Below are 18,676 nucleotides of genomic sequence, written 5' to 3' on the forward strand. Positions count from 1 at the left end.
AAAACTCCCGCTTACTGTCAAATTATATGGACAAAAGGCAAAAAAGCTAACAAAGCCATGTAAATACTTTCATTTAAAAGTTTTTCAATAGTTTAAAGCTTACAGCACTGGTATTCCCAGTAGTCTCCCATCCAAGTACTAACCAGCCCAAGCCTTCTCAGCTTCTGAGATCAACAAGATTGGGCATTCTTCAGCTGGTTTGTCTGTACACAAACTCTGCTTGAAAATCTTGAACTTTAAACCAAAGGGGCTTGAACACATCTCAAAGAGTGAAAACTCCCGCTTTACTGTCAAATTATGATGGAGAAAAGGCATAAAAAGCTAACAAAGCCATGTAAATACTTCATTTCAAAAGTTTTTCATAGTTAAGCTTACAGCACCTGGTATTCCAGGTAGTCTCCCATCCATACTAACCAGGCCCAACCTTCTTAGCTTCTGAGATCAAACAAGATTGGGCATTCTTAAGCTGGTTTGTCTGTTAGCACAAACTCTGCTTGAAAATCTTGAACTTTAAACAAAAGGGCTTGAAAACATTCTAAAGAGTGCAAAAACTCCCGCTTAAAACTGTCAAATTATGATGGAGAAAAGGCAAAAAAAAGCTAACAAAGCCATGTAAATACTTTCATTTTAAAAGTTTTTCATAGTTAAAGCTTACAGTACCTGGTATTCCCACGTAGTCCTGCCATCCAAGTACTAACCAAGGCCCAAGCCTTCATAGCTTCTGAGATAAGACAAGAATGGGCATTCTTCAGCTGGTTTGTCCGTACACAAACTCTGCTTGAAAATCTTTACTTTAAACCAAAGGGGCTTGAACACATATCAAAGAGTGAAAACTCCCGCTTTACTGTCCAAATTATGATGGAGAAAAGGCAAAAAAGCTAACAAAGCCATGTAAATACTTTCATTTTAAAAGTTTTCAATAGTTAAGCTTACAGCACCTGGTATTCCCAGGTAGTCTCCCATCCAAGTACTAACCAGGCCCAAGCCTTCTTAGCTTCTGAGATCAGACAAGATTGGGCATTCTTCAGCTGGTTTGTCTGTACACAAACTCTGCTTGAAAATCTTGAACTTTAAACTAAAGGGGCTTGAACACATATCAAAGAGTGAAAACTCCCGCTTTAACTGTCAAATTATGATGGAGAAAAGGCAAAAAGTTGGAGTGGTAAGCTTTTATTTGCAATACAACAAATAAAGTGCACACCTTCTAGAGGCAATGCAATACTGGGTCGATGAATGGAGCGGATGGAGCAGGCCCTATTGCCGACTCCCTGTTCTAAAAATCCGCTTAATATGACATATCAGATATTAAATTGACATCAGGGTGCGTAGCACCTGAAGGCCGAGGGCTGAAAAATCCCACCTAATCGATTCAGCTCCAAGCCTGTGAATGATCGTTGTAGAGCACACACAGACAAAGAAACCTGAAGAGAAGTTTAAAAAAAAAAAAAAAAAAAAAAGAAAAAAGGCGGGAAAACATATCAAAGAAAGAAAATACCCCTTAACTTACTTAAAAAAAGGTAACAAAGTGATGTAAATACTTTCATTTTAAAAGTTTAACAATAGTTAAAACTTACAGCACCTGGCATTCCCACGTAGTCTCCCATCCAAGTACTAACCAGGCCCAAGCCTTCTTAGCTTCTGAGATCAGACAAGATTGGGCAATCTTCTGCTGGCATGTCTGTTAGCAAACTCTGCTTGAAAATCTTGGACTTTAAACAAAAGGGCTTTGAAAACATTATAAAGTGCGAAAACTCCCGCTTTACTGTCAAATTATGATGGAGAAAAGGCTAAAAAAGCTAACAAAGCCATGTAAATACTTTCATTTTAAAAGTTTTTCAATAGTTAAAGCTTACAGCACCTGGTATTCCCAGGTAGTCTCCCATCCAAGTACTAACCAGGCCCAAGCCTTCTTAGCTTCTGAGATCAAACAAGATTGGGCATTCTTCAGCTGGTTTGTCCGTACACAAACTCTGCTTGAAAATCTTGAACTTTAAACCAAAAGGGCTTTGAAAACATTATAAAGTGCAAAAACTCCCGCTTTACTGTCAAATTATGATGGAGAAAAGGCAAAAAAAGCTAACAAAGCCATGTAAATACTCTCATTTTAAAAGTTTTTCAATAGTTAAAGCTTACAGTACCTGGTATTCCCACGTAGTCTGCCATCCAAGTACTAACCAGGCCCAAGCCTTCATAGCTTCTGAGATAAGACAAGAATGGGCATTCTTCAGCTGGTTTGTCCGTACACAAACTCTGCTTGAAAATCTTTAACTTTAAACCAAAGGGGCTTGAACACATATCAAAGAGTGAAAACTCCCGCTTTACTGTCAAATTATGATGGAGAAAAGGCAAAAAAAGCTAACAAAGCCATGTAAATACTTTCATTTTAAAAGTTTTTCAATAGTTAAAGCTTACAGCACCTGGTATTCCCAGGTAGTCTCCCATCCAAGTACTAACCAGGCCCAAGCCTTCTTAGCTTCTGAGATCAGACAAGATTGGGCATTCTTCAGCTGGTTTGTCTGTACACAAACTCTGCTTGAAAATCTTGAACTTTAAACTAAAGGGGCTTGAACACATATCAAAGAGTGAAAACTCCCGCTTTACTGTCAAATTATGATGGAGAAAAGGCAAAAAGTTGGAGTGGTAAGCTTTTATTTGCAATACAACAAATAAAGTGCACACCTTCTAGAGGCAATGCAATACTGGGTCGATGAATGGAGCGGATGGAGCAGGCCCTATTGCCGACTCCCTGTTCTAAAAATCCGCTTAATATGACATATCAGATATTAAATTGACATCAGGGTGCGTAGCACCTGAAGGCCGAGGGCTGGAAAATCCCACCTAATCGATTCAGCTCCAAGCCTGTGAATGATCGTTGTAGAGCACACACAGACAAAGAAACCTGAAGAGAAGTTTAAAAAAAAAAAAAAAAAAGAAAAAAGGCGGGAAAACATATCAAAGAAAGAAAATACCCCTTAACTTACTTAAAAAAAGGTAACAAAGTGATGTAAATACTTTCATTTTAAAAGTTTAACAATAGTTAAAACTTACAGCACCTGGCATTCCCACGTAGTCTCCCATCCAAGTACTAACCAGGCCCAAGCCTTCTTAGCTACTGAGATCAGACAAGATTGGGCAATCTTCTGCTGGCATGTCTGTTAGCAAACTCTGCTTGAAAATCTTGGACTTTAAACAAAAGGGCTTTGAAAACATTATAAAGTGCGAAAACTCCCGCTTTACTGTCAAATTATGATGGAGAAAAGGCTAAAAAAGCTAACAAAGCCATGTAAATACTTTCATTTTAAAAGTTTTTCAATAGTTAAAGCTTACAGCACCTGGTATTCCCAGGTAGTCTCCCATCCAAGTACTAACCAGGCCCAAGCCTTCTTAGCTTCTGAGATCAAACAAGATTGGGCATTCTTCAGCTGGTTTGTCCGTACACAAACTCTGCTTGAAAATCTTGAACTTTAAACCAAAAGGGGCTTTGAAAACATTATAAAGTGCAAAAACTCCCGCTTTACTGTCAAATTATGATGGAGAAAAGGCAAAAAAAGCTAACAAAGCCATGTAAATACTCTCATTTTAAAAGTTTTTCAATAGTTAAAGCTTACAGCACCTGGTATTCCCAGGTAGTCTCCCATCCAAGTACTAACCAGGCCCAAGCCTTCTTAGCTTCTGAGATCAGACAAGATTGGGCATTCTTCAGCTGGTTTGTCTGTACACAAACTCTGCTTGAAAATCTTGAACTTTAAACCAAAGGGGCTTGAACACATATCAAAGAGTGAAAACTCCCGCTTTACTGTCAAATTATGATGGAGAAAAGGCAAAAAGTTGGAGTGGTAAGCTTTTATTTGCAATACAACAAATAAAGTGCACACCTTCTAGAGGCAATGCAATACTGGGTCGATGAATGGAGCGGATGGAGCAGGCCCTATTGCCGACTCCCTGTTCTAAAAATCCGCTTAATATGACATATCAGATATTAAATTGACATCAGGGTGCGTAGCACCTGAAGGCCGAGGGCTGAAAATCCCACCTAATCGATTCAGCTCCAAGCCTGTGAATGATCGTTGTAGAGCACACACAGACAAAGAAACCTGAAGAGAAGTTTAAAAAAAAAAAAAAAAAAAAGAAAAAAGGCGGGAAAACATATCAAAGAAAGAAAATACCCCTTAACTTACTTAAAAAAAGGTAACAAAGTGATGTAAATACTTTCATTTTAAAAGTTTAACAATAGTTAAAACTTACAGCACCTGGCATTCCCACGTAGTCTCCCATCCAAGTACTAACCAGGCCCAAGCCTTCTTAGCTACTGAGATCAGACAAGATTGGGCAATCTTCTGCTGGCATGTCTGTTAGCAAACTCTGCTTGAAAATCTTGGACTTTAAACAAAAGGGCTTTGAAAACATTATAAAGTGCGAAAACTCCCGCTTTACTGTCAAATTATGATGGAGAAAAGGCTAAAAAAGCTAACAAAGCCATGTAAACACTTTCATTTTAAAAGTTTTTCAATAGTTAAAGCTTACAGCACCTGGTATTCCCAGGTAGTCTCCCATCCAAGTACTAACCAGGCCCAAGCCTTCTTAGCTTCTGAGATCAAACAAGATTGGGCATTCTTCAGCTGGTTTGTCCGTACACAAACTCTGCTTGAAAATCTTGAACTTTAAACCAAAAGGGCTTTGAAAACATTATAAAGTGCAAAAACTCCCGCTTTACTGTCAAATTATGATGGACAAAAGGCAAAAAAAGCTAACAAAGCCATGTAAATACTTTCATTTTAAAAGTTTTTCAATAGTTAAAGCTTACAGCACCTGGTATTCCCAGGTAGTCTCCCATCCAAGTACTAACCAGGCCCAAGCCTTCTCAGCTTCTGAGATCAGACAAGATTGGGCATTCTTCAGCTGGTTTGTCTGTACACAAACTCTGCTTGAAAATCTTGAACTTTAAACTAAAGGGGCTTGAACACATATCAAAGAGTGAAAACTCCCGCTTTACTGTCAAATTATGATGGAGAAAAGGCTAAAAAAGCTAACAAAGCCATGTAAACACTTTCATTTTAAAAGTTTTTCAATAGTTAAAGCTTACAGCACCTGGTATTCCCAGGTAGTCTCCCATCCAAGTACTAACCAGGCCCAAGCCTTCTTAGCTTCTGAGATCAAACAAGATTGGGCATTCTTCAGCTGGTTTGTCCGTACACAAACTCTGCTTGAAAATCTTGAACTTTAAACCAAAAGGGCTTTGAAAACATTATAAAGTGCAAAAACTCCCGCTTTACTGTCAAATTATGATGGAGAAAATGCAAAAAAAGCTAACAAAGCCATGTAAATACTCTCATTTTAAAAGTTTTTCAATAGTTAAAGCTTACAGTACCTGGTATTCCCACGTAGTCTGCCATCCAAGTACTAACCAGGCCCAAGCCTTCATAGCTTCTGAGATAAGACAAGAATGGGCATTCTTCAGCTGGTTTGTCCGTACACAAACTCTGCTTGAAAATCTTTAACTTTAAACCAAAGGGGCTTGAACACATATCAAAGAGTGAAAACTCCCGCTTTACTGTCAAATTATGATGGAGAAAAGGCAAAAAAAGCTAACAAAGCCATGTAAATACTTTCATTTTAAAAGTTTTTCAATAGTTAAAGCTTACAGCACCTGGTATTCCCAGGTAGTCTCCCATCCAAGTACTAACCAGGCCCAAGCCTTCTTAGCTTCTGAGATCAGACAAGATTGGGCATTCTTCAGCTGGTTTGTCTGTACACAAACTCTGCTTGAAAATCTTGAACTTTAAACTAAAGGGGCTTGAACACATATCAAAGAGTGAAAACTCCCGCTTTACTGTCAAATTATGATGGAGAAAAGGCAAAAAGTTGGAGTGGTAAGCTTTTATTTGCAATACAACAAATAAAGTGCACACCTTCTAGAGGCAATGCAATACTGGGTCGATGAATGGAGCGGATGGAGCAGGCCCTATTGCCGACTCCCTGTTCTAAAAATCCGCTTAATATGACATATCAGATATTAAATTGACATCAGGGTGCGTAGCACCTGAAGGCCGAGGGCTGGAAAATCCCACCTAATCGATTCAGCTCCAAGCCTGTGAATGATCGTTGTAGAGCACACACAGACAAAGAAACCTGAAGAGAAGTTTAAAAAAAAAAAAAAAAAAAAGAAAAAAGGCGGGAAAACATATCAAAGAAAGAAAATACCCCTTAACTTACTTAAAAAAAGGTAACAAAGTGATGTAAATACTTTCATTTTAAAAGTTTAACAATAGTTAAAACTTACAGCACCTGGCATTCCCACGTAGTCTCCCATCCAAGTACTAACCAGGCCCAAGCCTTCTTAGCTACTGAGATCAGACAAGATTGGGCAATCTTCTGCTGGCATGTCTGTTAGCAAACTCTGCTTGAAAATCTTGGACTTTAAACAAAAGGGCTTTGAAAACATTATAAAGTGCGAAAACCTCCCGCTTTACTGTCAAATTATGATGGAGAAAAGGCTAAAAAAGCTAACAAAGCCATGTAAATACTTTCATTTTAAAAGTTTTTCAATAGTTAAAGCTTACAGCACCTGGTATTCCCAGGTAGTCTCCCATCCAAGTACTAACCAGGCCCAAGCCTTCTTAGCTTCTGAGATCAAACAAGATTGGGCATTCTTCAGCTGGTTTGTCCGTACACAAACTCTGCTTGAAAATCTTGAACTTTAAACCAAAAGGGCTTTGAAAACATTATAAAGTGCAAAAACTCCCGCTTTACTGTCAAATTATGATGGAGAAAATGCAAAAAAAAGCTAACAAAGCCATGTAAATACTCTCATTTTAAAAGTTTTTCAATAGTTAAAGCTTACAGTACCTGGTATTCCCACGTAGTCTGCCATCCAAGTACTAACCAGGCCCAAGCCTTCATAGCTTCTGAGATAAGACAAGAATGGGCATTCTTCAGCTGGTTTGTCCGTACACAAACTCTGCTTGAAAATCTTTAACTTTAAACCAAAGGGGCTTGAACACATATCAAAGAGTGAAAACTCCCGCTTTACTGTCAAATTATGATGGAGAAAAGGCAAAAAAAGCTAACAAAGCTTCTACTTCTACTTCTCTCATACCCCCCGCCCCACTGGCAGGGGAGGGGGCACAGGCTTGCTCATTTCCAAGGACTGGAAATTCACTCCCGTTTCTGCTATTCAAACAACCAGTTTTGAGTTCCATGCAGTAACTATTACACACCCAGTAAAAATGTCCATAGTTGCTGTATATCGTCCCTCCGGTCCGCTGGGGAACTTTGTAGAGGAACTAGACACAACTCTCTCCTCAATATAGATGGAGGAACTGCCCCTTGTGCTACTAGGAAGACTTCAACCTCGATCTCCTCAAGCCACAAACCACTGACTTCCAACACTTCATCTCTGCTTCCAACTTCACACTTCTCTGCACGCCCGCAACGCACAGAGCTGGAAAACAACTAGATCTCGTACTCACACGCAAATGCTCCACAGCCAACACTTCTGTCGTTCCTCTACATCTATCCGATCACTCTTTTATTCACTTCAGACTATCCCCCCTGGCACGCACCACACCCACCTCACACTTAACACAATTTCGCCGTAATCTCCGTACCCTCTGCCCTACTCAATTGTCTTCCGCTGTCTCCTCTGAGCTCTCCCCCCCTAGGACATCCTCTCTATTCAGGACACTAACCGTGCTACAGACATCCTTTTCTCCACACTAACATCTTGCCTCGAGAGACTCTGCCCTCTAACCTCAAAACCAACACGTGCGACTCCACCCTCACCGTGGATCTCTGACGAGGTTCGTCGCCACAGGTCCCACCTTAGAGCAGCTGAAAGGCAGTGGAGGAAATCCAAGTGCCCGCTTCAACTTAATAAGTATCAATCTCTCCTAAAATCCTTCTCTGCTGCTGTAACTACAGCAAAGACCAGATACTTCCAGGACAAAGTAAACAACTGCAATGACTCTCGAAAACTTTTCTCGACTTTCAACCGTCCTCCTGAATCCTCCACCCCCTCCCCCTCCACTTCTCTCTCATCTGAAGACTTCGCCACCTTCTTCACAGAAAAGGTGGCTGACATTAGCAAACAATTCTCACCACCTAACCCCAGACCCCGTCCTGCTGTTACCTCTGAAACCAAGAATCTGTCTTCCTTTACTCCCCTCTTTGAATCAGACGTGTCTACACTTCTCCAGTCTAGTCACCCCACCACCTGCTCCCTGGATCCAATCCCCTCACACCTCCTTCAGTCCATACAGCCCACCATATTATCTGCTCTGACACATGTCTTAAACTCCTCACTCACAACAGGAACATTCCCCACTGCTTTCAAACAGGCTGTCATTACTCCCCTGCTCAAAAAACCCACATTAAACCCATCTCTACTGGATAGCTACTCGCCCAGTCTCCAACCTTCCTTTTCTTTCAAAAATTCTTGAAAGAGCAGTCCTGGCTCAACTTTCCTCATTTCTCCACAAGCATGATCTTCTTGACCCTTTTCAGTCTGGTTTCAGGAAAGGGCATTCTACTGAAACCTCCCTCCTGGCAATGATGGATGACCTTCTGTGCTGCAAGAGCTGCCCGCAGATCATCCGTCCTTGTTCTACTTGATCTATCTGCTGCCTTCGATACAGTTAACCACGAAATTCTTCTCACCACACTCTCTGATTTAGGAGTCACAGGAACCGCACTAGATTGGTTCACCTCTTATCTCTACGACAGGGTCCTTCAAGGTATCATGGGGAGGTGAGACATCTGTCCTCTCTAGGGTAACCACAGGGGTTCCACAAGGCTCTGTCCTTGGCCCCCTTCTATTCTCAATATACACTCTCTCACTTGGTCACATCATCCAATCACATGGCTTCTCCTATCACTCCTATGCTGATGACACCCAGCTCTATCTGTCATTCCCACCAGAAGATGCTACTATAGCAACAAAAATTTCGGCCTGCCTCTCAGACATATCGGCATGGATGTCTGAGCGACACCTCCAACTCAACCTATCCAAAACCGAGATTCTGATCTTTCCGGGCAACAATTCTCCTCAGCAAACCTTTCAATTCAAATTGGATCGCTATTGTTAACACCCACGGCATCTGCAAAAAGCCTTGGGGTTTGGATAGATAACAAACTGAGTTTGAACCATCATGTTGCTGCGATCTCCAGATCCTGCAGGTTCACTCTCTACAACATTCGCAAGATTCGGCCTTTTCTCTCACAACAGGCTACGCAGCTCCTCGTCCAGGCAATGGTAATCTCCAAACTCGACTACTGTAACTCTCTCCTGGCTGGAGCCTCTGCAGTCACCATAAAACCACTCCAGATGGTCCAAAATATGGCAGCCCGCCTCATCTTCAATCAGCCAAAATACACCCATGTTACACCTCTCCTTACCTCCCTCCACTGGCTCCCGGTAGCTGCTCGCATTGAGTTCAAATCCTTGATGCTTGCCTACAGGGCTGTAAATGGAACTGCGCCCTCCTACATCAACACACTACTACCTAGATACACTCCTACACGCTCTCTCAGATCGGCAAACGAAAGGAGACTAAAAATTCCTTTCCGGGTCTCCGATTCCAATCATTTCTGTTCTCCGTTTATGTTGGTAGATGGAAACAACTCTACCTCCCCACAGATACCGAGACTATCACCACTTTAAAAGAAGACTGTATGAAAACCACTTATTCCAAAAATTACAACAAGTTAACACAGGCCCAGCATTCATTAACAACAATACAAAATTGTCAATACTTATAATTTTCTTTTGTCTACACCCAAACTCTCGGCATGTTCTTCAATGACAAGTTAAGCCTTATCAGGGCTTTGTTGTTACTTGATATTCTATAGAAACTCACGAGATTCTAGGTCTTCCATTTAGTCGCTTTGGTAAAGGTCTGCCAAAAAAGTAATAAGTAAAAAGCCATGTAAATACTTTCATTTTAAAAGTTTTTCAATAGTTAAAGCTTACAGCACCTGGTATTCCCAGGTAGTCTCCCATCCAAGTACTAACCAGGCCCAAGCCTTCTTAGCTTCTGAGATCAGACAAGATTGGGCATTCTTCAGCTGGTTTGTCTGTACACAAACTCTGCTTGAAAATCTTGAACTTTAAACTAAAGGGGCTTGAACACATATCAAAGAGTGAAAACTCCCGCTTTACTGTCAAATTATGATGGAGAAAAGGCAAAAAGTTGGAGTGGTAAGCTTTTATTTGCAATACAACAAATAAAGTGCACACCTTCTAGAGGCAATGCAATACTGGGTCGATGAATGGAGCGGATGGAGCAGGCCCTATTGCCGACTCCCTGTTCTAAAAATCCGCTTAATATGACATATCAGATATTAAATTGACATCAGGGTGCGTAGCACCTGAAGGCCGAGGGCTGAAAAATCCCACCTAATCGATTCAGCTCCAAGCCTGTGAATGATCGTTGTAGAGCACACACAGACAAAGAAACCTGAAGAGAAGTTTAAAAAAAAAAAAAAAAAAAAAGAAAAAAGGCGGGAAAACATATCAAAGAAAGAAAATACCCCTTAACTTACTTAAAAAAAGGTAACAAAGTGATGTAAATACTTTCATTTTAAAAGTTTAACAATAGTTAAAACTTACAGCACCTGGCATTCCCACGTAGTCTCCCATCCAAGTACTAACCAGGCCCAAGCCTTCTTAGCTACTGAGATCAGACAAGATTGGGCAATCTTCTGCTGGCATGTCTGTTAGCAAACTCTGCTTGAAAATCTTGGACTTTAAACAAAAGGGCTTTGAAAACATTATAAAGTGCGAAAACTCCCGCTTTACTGTCAAATTATGATGGAGAAAAGGCTAAAAAAGCTAACAAAGCCATGTAAATACTTTCATTTTAAAAGTTTTTCAATAGTTAAAGCTTACAGCACCTGGTATTCCCAGGTAGTCTCCCATCCAAGTACTAACCAGGCCCAAGCCTTCTTAGCTTCTGAGATCAAACAAGATTGGGCATTCTTCAGCTGGTTTGTCCGTACACAAACTCTGCTTGAAAATCTTGAACTTTAAACCAAAAGGGCTTTGAAAACATTATAAAGTGCAAAAACTCCCGCTTTACTGTCAAATTATGATGGAGAAAAGGCAAAAAAAGCTAACAAAGCCATGTAAATACTCTCATTTTAAAAGTTTTTCAATAGTTAAAGCTTACAGTACCTGGTATTCCCACGTAGTCTGCCATCCAAGTACTAACCAGGCCCAAGCCTTCATAGCTTCTGAGATAAGACAAGAATGGGCATTCTTCAGCTGGTTTGTCCGTACACAAACTCTGCTTGAAAATCTTTAACTTTAAACCAAAGGGGCTTGAACACATATCAAAGAGTGAAAACTCCCGCTTTACTGTCAAATTATGATGGAGAAAAGGCAAAAAAAGCTAACAAAGCCATGTAAATACTTTCATTTTAAAAGTTTTTCAATAGTTAAAGCTTACAGCACCTGGTATTCCCAGGTAGTCTCCCATCCAAGTACTAACCAGGCCCAAGCCTTCTTAGCTTCTGAGATCAGACAAGATTGGGCATTCTTCAGCTGGTTTGTCTGTACACAAACTCTGCTTGAAAATCTTGAACTTTAAACTAAAGGGGCTTGAACACATATCAAAGAGTGAAAACTCCCGCTTTACTGTCAAATTATGATGGAGAAAAGGCAAAAAGTTGGAGTGGTAAGCTTTTATTTGCAATACAACAAATAAAGTGCACACCTTCTAGAGGCAATGCAATACTGGGTCGATGAATGGAGCGGATGGAGCAGGCCCTATTGCCGACTCCCTGTTCTAAAAATCCGCTTAATATGACATATCAGATATTAAATTGACATCAGGGTGCGTAGCACCTGAAGGCCGAGGGCTGGAAAATCCCACCTAATCGATTCAGCTCCAAGCCTGTGAATGATCGTTGTAGAGCACACACAGACAAAGAAACCTGAAGAGAAGTTTAAAAAAAAAAAAAAAAAAAAAAGAAAAAAGGCGGGAAAACATATCAAAGAAAGAAAATACCCCTTAACTTACTTAAAAAAAGGTAACAAAGTGATGTAAATACTTTCATTTTAAAAGTTTAACAATAGTTAAAACTTACAGCACCTGGCATTCCCACGTAGTCTCCCATCCAAGTACTAACCAGGCCCAAGCCTTCTTAGCTACTGAGATCAGACAAGATTGGGCAATCTTCTGCTGGCATGTCTGTTAGCAAACTCTGCTTGAAAATCTTGGACTTTAAACAAAAGGGCTTTGAAAACATTATAAAGTGCGAAAACTCCCGCTTTACTGTCAAATTATGATGGAGAAAAGGCTAAAAAAGCTAACAAAGCCATGTAAATACTTTCATTTTAAAAGTTTTTCAATAGTTAAAGCTTACAGCACCTGGTATTCCCAGGTAGTCTCCCATCCAAGTACTAACCAGGCCCAAGCCTTCTTAGCTTCTGAGATCAAACAAGATTGGGCATTCTTCAGCTGGTTTGTCCGTACACAAACTCTGCTTGAAAATCTTGAACTTTAAACCAAAAGGGCTTGAAAACATTATAAAGAGTGCAAAAACTCCCGCTTTACTGTCAAATTATGATGGAGAAAAGGCAAAAAAAGCTAACAAAGCCATGTAAATACTTTCATTTTAAAAGTTTTTCAATAGTTAAAGCTTACAGCACCTGGTATTCCCAGGTAGTCTGCCATCCAAGTACTAACCAGGCCCAAGCCTTCATAGCTTCTGAGATCAGACAAGATTGGGCATTCTTCAGCTGGTTTGTCTGTACACAAACTCTGCTTGAAAATCTTGAACTTTAAACTAAAGGGGCTTGAACACATATCAAAGAGTGAAAACTCCCGCTTTACTGTCAAATTATGATGGAGAAAAGGCAAAAAGTTGGAGTGGTAAGCTTTTATTTGCAATACAACAAATAAAGTGCACACCTTCTAGAGGCAATGCAATACTGGGTCGATGAATGGAGCGGATGGAGCAGGCCCTATTGCCGACTCCCTGTTCTAAAAATCCGCTTAATATGACATATCAGATATTAAATTGACATCAGGGTGCGTAGCACCTGAAGGCCGAGGGCTGGAAAATCCCACCTAATCGATTCAGCTCCAAGCCTGTGAATGATCGTTGTAGAGCACACACAGACAAAGAAACCTGAAGAGAAGTTTAAAAAAAAAAAAAAAAAAAAAAGAAAAAAGGCGGGAAAACATATCAAAGAAAGAAAATACCCCTTAACTTACTTAAAAAAAGGTAACAAAGTGATGTAAATACTTTCATTTTAAAAGTTTAACAATAGTTAAAACTTACAGCACCTGGCATTCCCACGTAGTCTCCCATCCAAGTACTAACCAGGCCCAAGCCTTCTTAGCTTACTGAGATCAGACAAGATTGGGCAATCTTCTGCTGGCATGTCTGTTAGCAAACTCTGCTTGAAAATCTTGGACTTTAAACAAAAGGGCTTTGAAAACATTATAAAGTGCGAAAACTCCCGCTTTACTGTCAAATTATGATGGAGAAAAGGCTAAAAAAGCTAACAAAGCCATGTAAATACTTTCATTTTAAAAGTTTTTCAATAGTTAAAGCTTACAGCACCTGGTATTCCCAGGTAGTCTCCCATCCAAGTACTAACCAGGCCCAAGCCTTCTTAGCTTCTGAGATCAAACAAGATTGGGCATTCTTCAGCTGGTTTGTCCGTACACAAACTCTGCTTGAAAATCTTGAACTTTAAACCAAAAGGGCTTTGAAAACATTATAAAGTGCAAAAACTCCCGCTTTACTGTCAAATTATGATGGAGAAAAGGCAAAAAAAGCTAACAAAGCCATGTAAATACTCTCATTTTAAAAGTTTTTCAATAGTTAAAGCTTACAGTACCTGGTATTCCCACGTAGTCTGCCATCCAAGTACTAACCAGGCCCAAGCCTTCATAGCTTCTGAGATAAGACAAGAATGGGCATTCTTCAGCTGGTTTGTCCGTACACAAACTCTGCTTGAAAATCTTTAACTTTAAACCAAAGGGGCTTGAACACATATCAAAGAGTAAAACTCCCGCTTTACTGTCAAATTATGATGGAGAAAAGGCAAAAAAAGCTAACAAAGCCATGTAAATACTTTCATTTTAAAAGTTTTTCAATAGTTAAAGCTTACAGCACCTGGTATTCCCAGGTAGTCTCCCATCCAAGTACTAACCAGGCCCAAGCCTTCTTAGCTTCTGAGATCAGACAAGATTGGGCATTCTTCAGCTGGTTTGTCTGTACACAAACTCTGCTTGAAAATCTTGAACTTTAAACTAAAGGGGCTTGAACACATATCAAAGAGTGAAAACTCCCGCTTTACTGTCAAATTATGATGGAGAAAAGGCAAAAAGTTGGAGTGGTAAGCTTTTATTTGCAATACAACAAATAAAGTGCACACCTTCTAGAGGCAATGCAATACTGGGTCGATGAATGGAGCGGATGGAGCAGGCCCTATTGCCGACTCCCTGTTCTAAAAATCCGCTTAATATGACATATCAGATATTAAATTGACATCAGGGTGCGTAGCACCTGAAGGCCGAGGGCTGGAAAATCCCACCTAATCGATTCAGCTCCAAGCCTGTGAATGATCGTTGTAGAGCACACACAGACAAAGAAACCTGAAGAGAAGTTTAAAAAAAAAAAAAAAAAAAAAAGAAAAAAGGCGGGAAAACATATCAAAGAAAGAAAATACCCCTTAACTTACTTAAAAAAAGGTAACAAAGTGATGTAAATACTTTCATTTTAAAAGTTTAACAATAGTTAAAACTTACAGCACCTGGCATTCCCACGTAGTCTCCCATCCAAGTACTAACCAGGCCCAAGCCTTCTTAGCTTACTGAGATCAGACAAGATTGGGCAATCTTCTGCTGGCATGTCTGTTAGCAAACTCTGCTTGAAAATCTTGGACTTTAAACAAAAGGGCTTTGAAAACATTATAAAGTGCGAAAACTCCCGCTTTACTGTCAAATTATGATGGAGAAAAGGCTAAAAAAGCTAACAAAGCCATGTAAATACTTTCATTTTAAAAGTTTTTCAATAGTTAAAGCTTACAGCACCTGGTATTCCCAGGTAGTCTCCCATCCAAGTACTAACCAGGCCCAAGCCTTCTTAGCTTCTGAGATCAAACAAGATTGGGCATTCTTCAGCTGGTTTGTCCGTACACAAACTCTGCTTGAAAATCTTGAACTTTAAACCAAAAGGGCTTTGAAAACATTATAAAGTGCAAAAACTCCCGCTTTACTGTCAAATTATGATGGAGAAAAGGCAAAAAAAGCTAACAAAGCCATGTAAATACTTTCATTTTAAAAGTTTTTCAATAGTTAAAGCTTACAGCACCTGGTATTCCCACGTAGTCTGCCATCCAAGTACTAACCAGGCCCAAGCCTTCATAGCTTCTGAGATAAGACAAGAATGGGCATTCTTCAGCTGGTTTGTCTGTACACAAACTCTGCTTGAAAATCTTGAACTTTAAACTAAAGGGGCTTGAACACATATCAAAGAGTGAAAACTCCCGCTTTACTGTCAAATTATGATGGAGAAAAGGCTAAAAAAGCTAACAAAGCCATGTAAACACTTTCATTTTAAAAGTTTTTCAATAGTTAAAGCTTACAGCACCTGGTATTCCCAGGTAGTCTCCCATCCAAGTACTAACCAGGCCCAAGCCTTCTTAGCTTCTGAGATCAAACAAGATTGGGCATTCTTCAGCTGGTTTGTCCGTACACAAACTCTGCTTGAAAATCTTGAACTTTAAACCAAAAGGGCTTTGAAAACATTATAAAGTGCAAAAACTCCCGCTTTACTGTCAAATTATGATGGAGAAAATGCAAAAAAAGCTAACAAAGCCATGTAAATACTCTCATTTTAAAAGTTTTTCAATAGTTAAAGCTTACAGTACCTGGTATTCCCACGTAGTCTGCCATCCAAGTACTAACCAGGCCCAAGCCTTCATAGCTTCTGAGATAAGACAAGAATGGGCATTCTTCAGCTGGTTTGTCCGTACACAAACTCTGCTTGAAAATCTTTAACTTTAAACCAAAGGGGCTTGAACACATATCAAAGAGTGAAAACTCCCGCTTTACTGTCAAATTATGATGGAGAAAAGGCAAAAAAAGCTAACAAAGCCATGTAAATACTTTCATTTTAAAAGTTTTTCAATAGTTAAAGCTTACAGCACCTGGTATTCCCAGGTAGTCTCCCATCCAAGTACTAACCAGGCCCAAGCCTTCTTAGCTTCTGAGATCAGACAAGATTGGGCATTCTTCAGCTGGTTTGTCTGTACACAAACTCTGCTTGAAAATCTTGAACTTTAAACTAAAGGGGCTTGAACACATATCAAAGAGTGAAAACTCCCGCTTTACTGTCAAATTATGATGGAGAAAAGGCAAAAAGTTGGAGTGGTAAGCTTTTATTTGCAATACAACAAATAAAGTGCACACCTTCTAGAGGCAATGCAATACTGGGTCGATGAATGGAGCGGATGGAGCAGGCCCTATTGCCGACTCCCTGTTCTAAAAATCCGCTTAATATGACATATCAGATATTAAATTGACATCAGGGTGCGTAGCACCTGAAGGCCGAGGGCTGAAAAATCCCACCTAATCGATTCAGCTCCAAGCCTGTGAATGATCGTTGTAGAGCACACACAGACAAAGAAACCTGAAGAGAAGTTTAAAAAAAAAAAAAAAAAAAAGAAAAAAGGCGGGAAAACATATCAAAGAAAGAAAATACCCCTTAACTTACTTAAAAAAAGGTAACAAAGTCATGTAAATACTTTCATTTTAAAAGTTTAACAATAGTTAAAACTTACAGCACCTGGCATTCCCACGTAGTCTCCCATCCAAGTACTAACCAGGCCCAAGCCTTCTTAGCTACTGAGATCAGACAAGATTGGGCAATCTTCTGCTGGCATGTCTGTTAGCAAACTCTGCTTGAAAATCTTGGACTTTAAACAAAAGGGCTTTGAAAACATTATAAAGTGCGAAAACTCCCGCTTTACTGTCAAATTATGATGGAGAAAAGGCTAAAAAAGCTAACAAAGCCATGTAAATACTTTCATTTTAAAAGTTTTTCAATAGTTAAAGCTTACAGCACCTGGTATTCCCAGGTAGTCTCCCATCCAAGTACTAACCAGGCCCAAGCCTTCTTAGCTTCTGAGATCAAACAAGATTGGGCATTCTTCAGCTGGTTTGTCCGTACACAAACTCTGCTTGAAAATCTTGAACTTTAAACCAAAAGGGCTTTGAAAACATTATAAAGTGCAAAAACTCCCGCTTTACTGTCAAATTATGATGGAGAAAAGGCAAAAAAAGCTAACAAAGCCATGTAAATACTCTCATTTTAAAAGTTTTTCAATAGTTAAAGCTTACAGTACCTGGTATTCCCACGTAGTCTGCCATCCAAGTACTAACCAGGCCCAAGCCTTCATAGCTTCTGAGATAAGACAAGAATGGGCATTCTTCAGCTGGTTTGTCCGTACACAAACTCTGCTTGAAAATCTTTAACTTTAAACCAAAGGGGCTTGAACACATATCAAAGAGTGAAAACTCCCGCTTTACTGTCAAATTATGATGGAGAAAAGGCAAAAAAAGCTAACAAAGCCATGTAAATACTTTCATTTTAAAAGTTTTTCAATAGTTAAAGCTTACAGCACCTGGTATTCCCAGGTAGTCTCCCATCCAAGTACTAACCAGGCCCAAGCCTTCTTAGCTTCTGAGATCAGACAAGATTGGGCATTCTTCAGCTGGTTTGTCTGTACACAAACTCTGCTTGAAAATCTTGAACTTTAAACTAAAGGGGCTTGAACACATATCAAAGAGTGAAAACTCCCGCTTTACTGTCAAATTATGATGGAGAAAAGGCAAAAAGTTGGAGTGGTAAGCTTTTATTTGCAATACAACAAATAAAGTGCACACCTTCTAGAGGCAATGCAATACTGGGTCGATGAATGGAGCGGATGGAGCAGGCCCTATTGCCGACTCCCTGTTCTAAAAATCCGCTTAATATGACATATCAGATATTAAATTGACATCAGGGTGCGTAGCACCTGAAGGCCGAGGGCTGGAAAATCCCACCTAATCGATTCAGCTCCAAGCCTGTGAATGATCGTTGTAGAGCACACACAGACAAAGAAACCTGAAGAGAAGTTTAAAAAAAAAAAAAAAAAAAGAAAAAAGGCGGGAAAACATATCAAAGAAAGAAAATACCCCTTAACTTACTTAAAAAAAGGTAACAAAGTGATGTAAATACTTTCATTTTAAAAGTTTAACAATAGTTAAAACTTACAGCACCTGGCATTCCCACGTAGTCTCCCATCCAAGTACTAACCAGGCCCAAGCCTTCTTAGCTACTGAGATCAGACAAGATTGGGCAATCTTCTGCTGGCATGTCTGTTAGCAAACTCTGCTTGAAAATCTTGGACTTTAAACAAAAGGGCTTTGAAAACATTATAAAGTGCGAAAACTCCCGCTTTACTGTCAAATTATGATGGAGAAAAGGCTAAAAAAGCTAACAAAGCCATGTAAATACTTTCATTTTAAAAGTTTTTCAATAGTTAAAGCTTACAGCACCTGGTATTCCCAGGTAGTCTCCCATCCAAGTACTAACCAGGCCCAAGCCTTCTTAGCTTCTGAGATCAAACAAGATTGGGCATTCTTCAGCTGGTTTGTCCGTACACAAACTCTGCTTG

At 39.8% G+C, this 18,676-nt stretch overlaps 21 pseudogenes; all 21 read right to left on the bottom strand.

Annotated features, from left to right (window-relative positions):
- Positions 1 to 926: 926 nt before the first annotated feature.
- On the bottom strand, positions 927 to 1,045 carry LOC114779903 (uncharacterized; annotated as a pseudogene).
- Positions 1,046 to 1,846: 801 nt separating this feature from the next.
- On the bottom strand, positions 1,847 to 1,965 carry LOC114779911 (uncharacterized; annotated as a pseudogene).
- Positions 1,966 to 2,405: 440 nt separating this feature from the next.
- On the bottom strand, positions 2,406 to 2,524 carry LOC114779914 (uncharacterized; annotated as a pseudogene).
- Positions 2,525 to 3,320: 796 nt separating this feature from the next.
- LOC114779912 (uncharacterized) lies at positions 3,321 to 3,439 on the bottom strand (annotated as a pseudogene).
- Positions 3,440 to 3,601: 162 nt separating this feature from the next.
- LOC114779926 (uncharacterized) lies at positions 3,602 to 3,720 on the bottom strand (annotated as a pseudogene).
- Positions 3,721 to 4,517: 797 nt separating this feature from the next.
- Positions 4,518 to 4,636, bottom strand: LOC114779913 (uncharacterized; annotated as a pseudogene).
- A 440-nt stretch (positions 4,637 to 5,076) lies between these two features.
- On the bottom strand, positions 5,077 to 5,195 carry LOC114779915 (uncharacterized; annotated as a pseudogene).
- Positions 5,196 to 5,635: 440 nt separating this feature from the next.
- Positions 5,636 to 5,754, bottom strand: LOC114779933 (uncharacterized; annotated as a pseudogene).
- Positions 5,755 to 6,553: 799 nt separating this feature from the next.
- LOC114779916 (uncharacterized) lies at positions 6,554 to 6,672 on the bottom strand (annotated as a pseudogene).
- A 3,288-nt stretch (positions 6,673 to 9,960) lies between these two features.
- Positions 9,961 to 10,079, bottom strand: LOC114779934 (uncharacterized; annotated as a pseudogene).
- A 799-nt stretch (positions 10,080 to 10,878) lies between these two features.
- On the bottom strand, positions 10,879 to 10,997 carry LOC114779917 (uncharacterized; annotated as a pseudogene).
- A 440-nt stretch (positions 10,998 to 11,437) lies between these two features.
- On the bottom strand, positions 11,438 to 11,556 carry LOC114779904 (uncharacterized; annotated as a pseudogene).
- Positions 11,557 to 12,356: 800 nt separating this feature from the next.
- Positions 12,357 to 12,475, bottom strand: LOC114779918 (uncharacterized; annotated as a pseudogene).
- A 1,082-nt stretch (positions 12,476 to 13,557) lies between these two features.
- LOC114779919 (uncharacterized) lies at positions 13,558 to 13,676 on the bottom strand (annotated as a pseudogene).
- A 439-nt stretch (positions 13,677 to 14,115) lies between these two features.
- LOC114779905 (uncharacterized) lies at positions 14,116 to 14,234 on the bottom strand (annotated as a pseudogene).
- An 801-nt stretch (positions 14,235 to 15,035) lies between these two features.
- On the bottom strand, positions 15,036 to 15,154 carry LOC114779920 (uncharacterized; annotated as a pseudogene).
- A 440-nt stretch (positions 15,155 to 15,594) lies between these two features.
- Positions 15,595 to 15,713, bottom strand: LOC114779921 (uncharacterized; annotated as a pseudogene).
- Positions 15,714 to 16,153: 440 nt separating this feature from the next.
- On the bottom strand, positions 16,154 to 16,272 carry LOC114779906 (uncharacterized; annotated as a pseudogene).
- A 798-nt stretch (positions 16,273 to 17,070) lies between these two features.
- LOC114779922 (uncharacterized) lies at positions 17,071 to 17,189 on the bottom strand (annotated as a pseudogene).
- Positions 17,190 to 17,629: 440 nt separating this feature from the next.
- On the bottom strand, positions 17,630 to 17,748 carry LOC114779907 (uncharacterized; annotated as a pseudogene).
- A 797-nt stretch (positions 17,749 to 18,545) lies between these two features.
- On the bottom strand, positions 18,546 to 18,664 carry LOC114779924 (uncharacterized; annotated as a pseudogene).
- Positions 18,665 to 18,676: the final 12 nt, after the last annotated feature.

This window comes from Denticeps clupeoides, unplaced genomic scaffold, assembly GCF_900700375.1.
Source record: "Denticeps clupeoides unplaced genomic scaffold, fDenClu1.1, whole genome shotgun sequence".
Classification (NCBI taxonomy): Eukaryota; Metazoa; Chordata; class Actinopteri; order Clupeiformes; family Denticipitidae; genus Denticeps; species Denticeps clupeoides.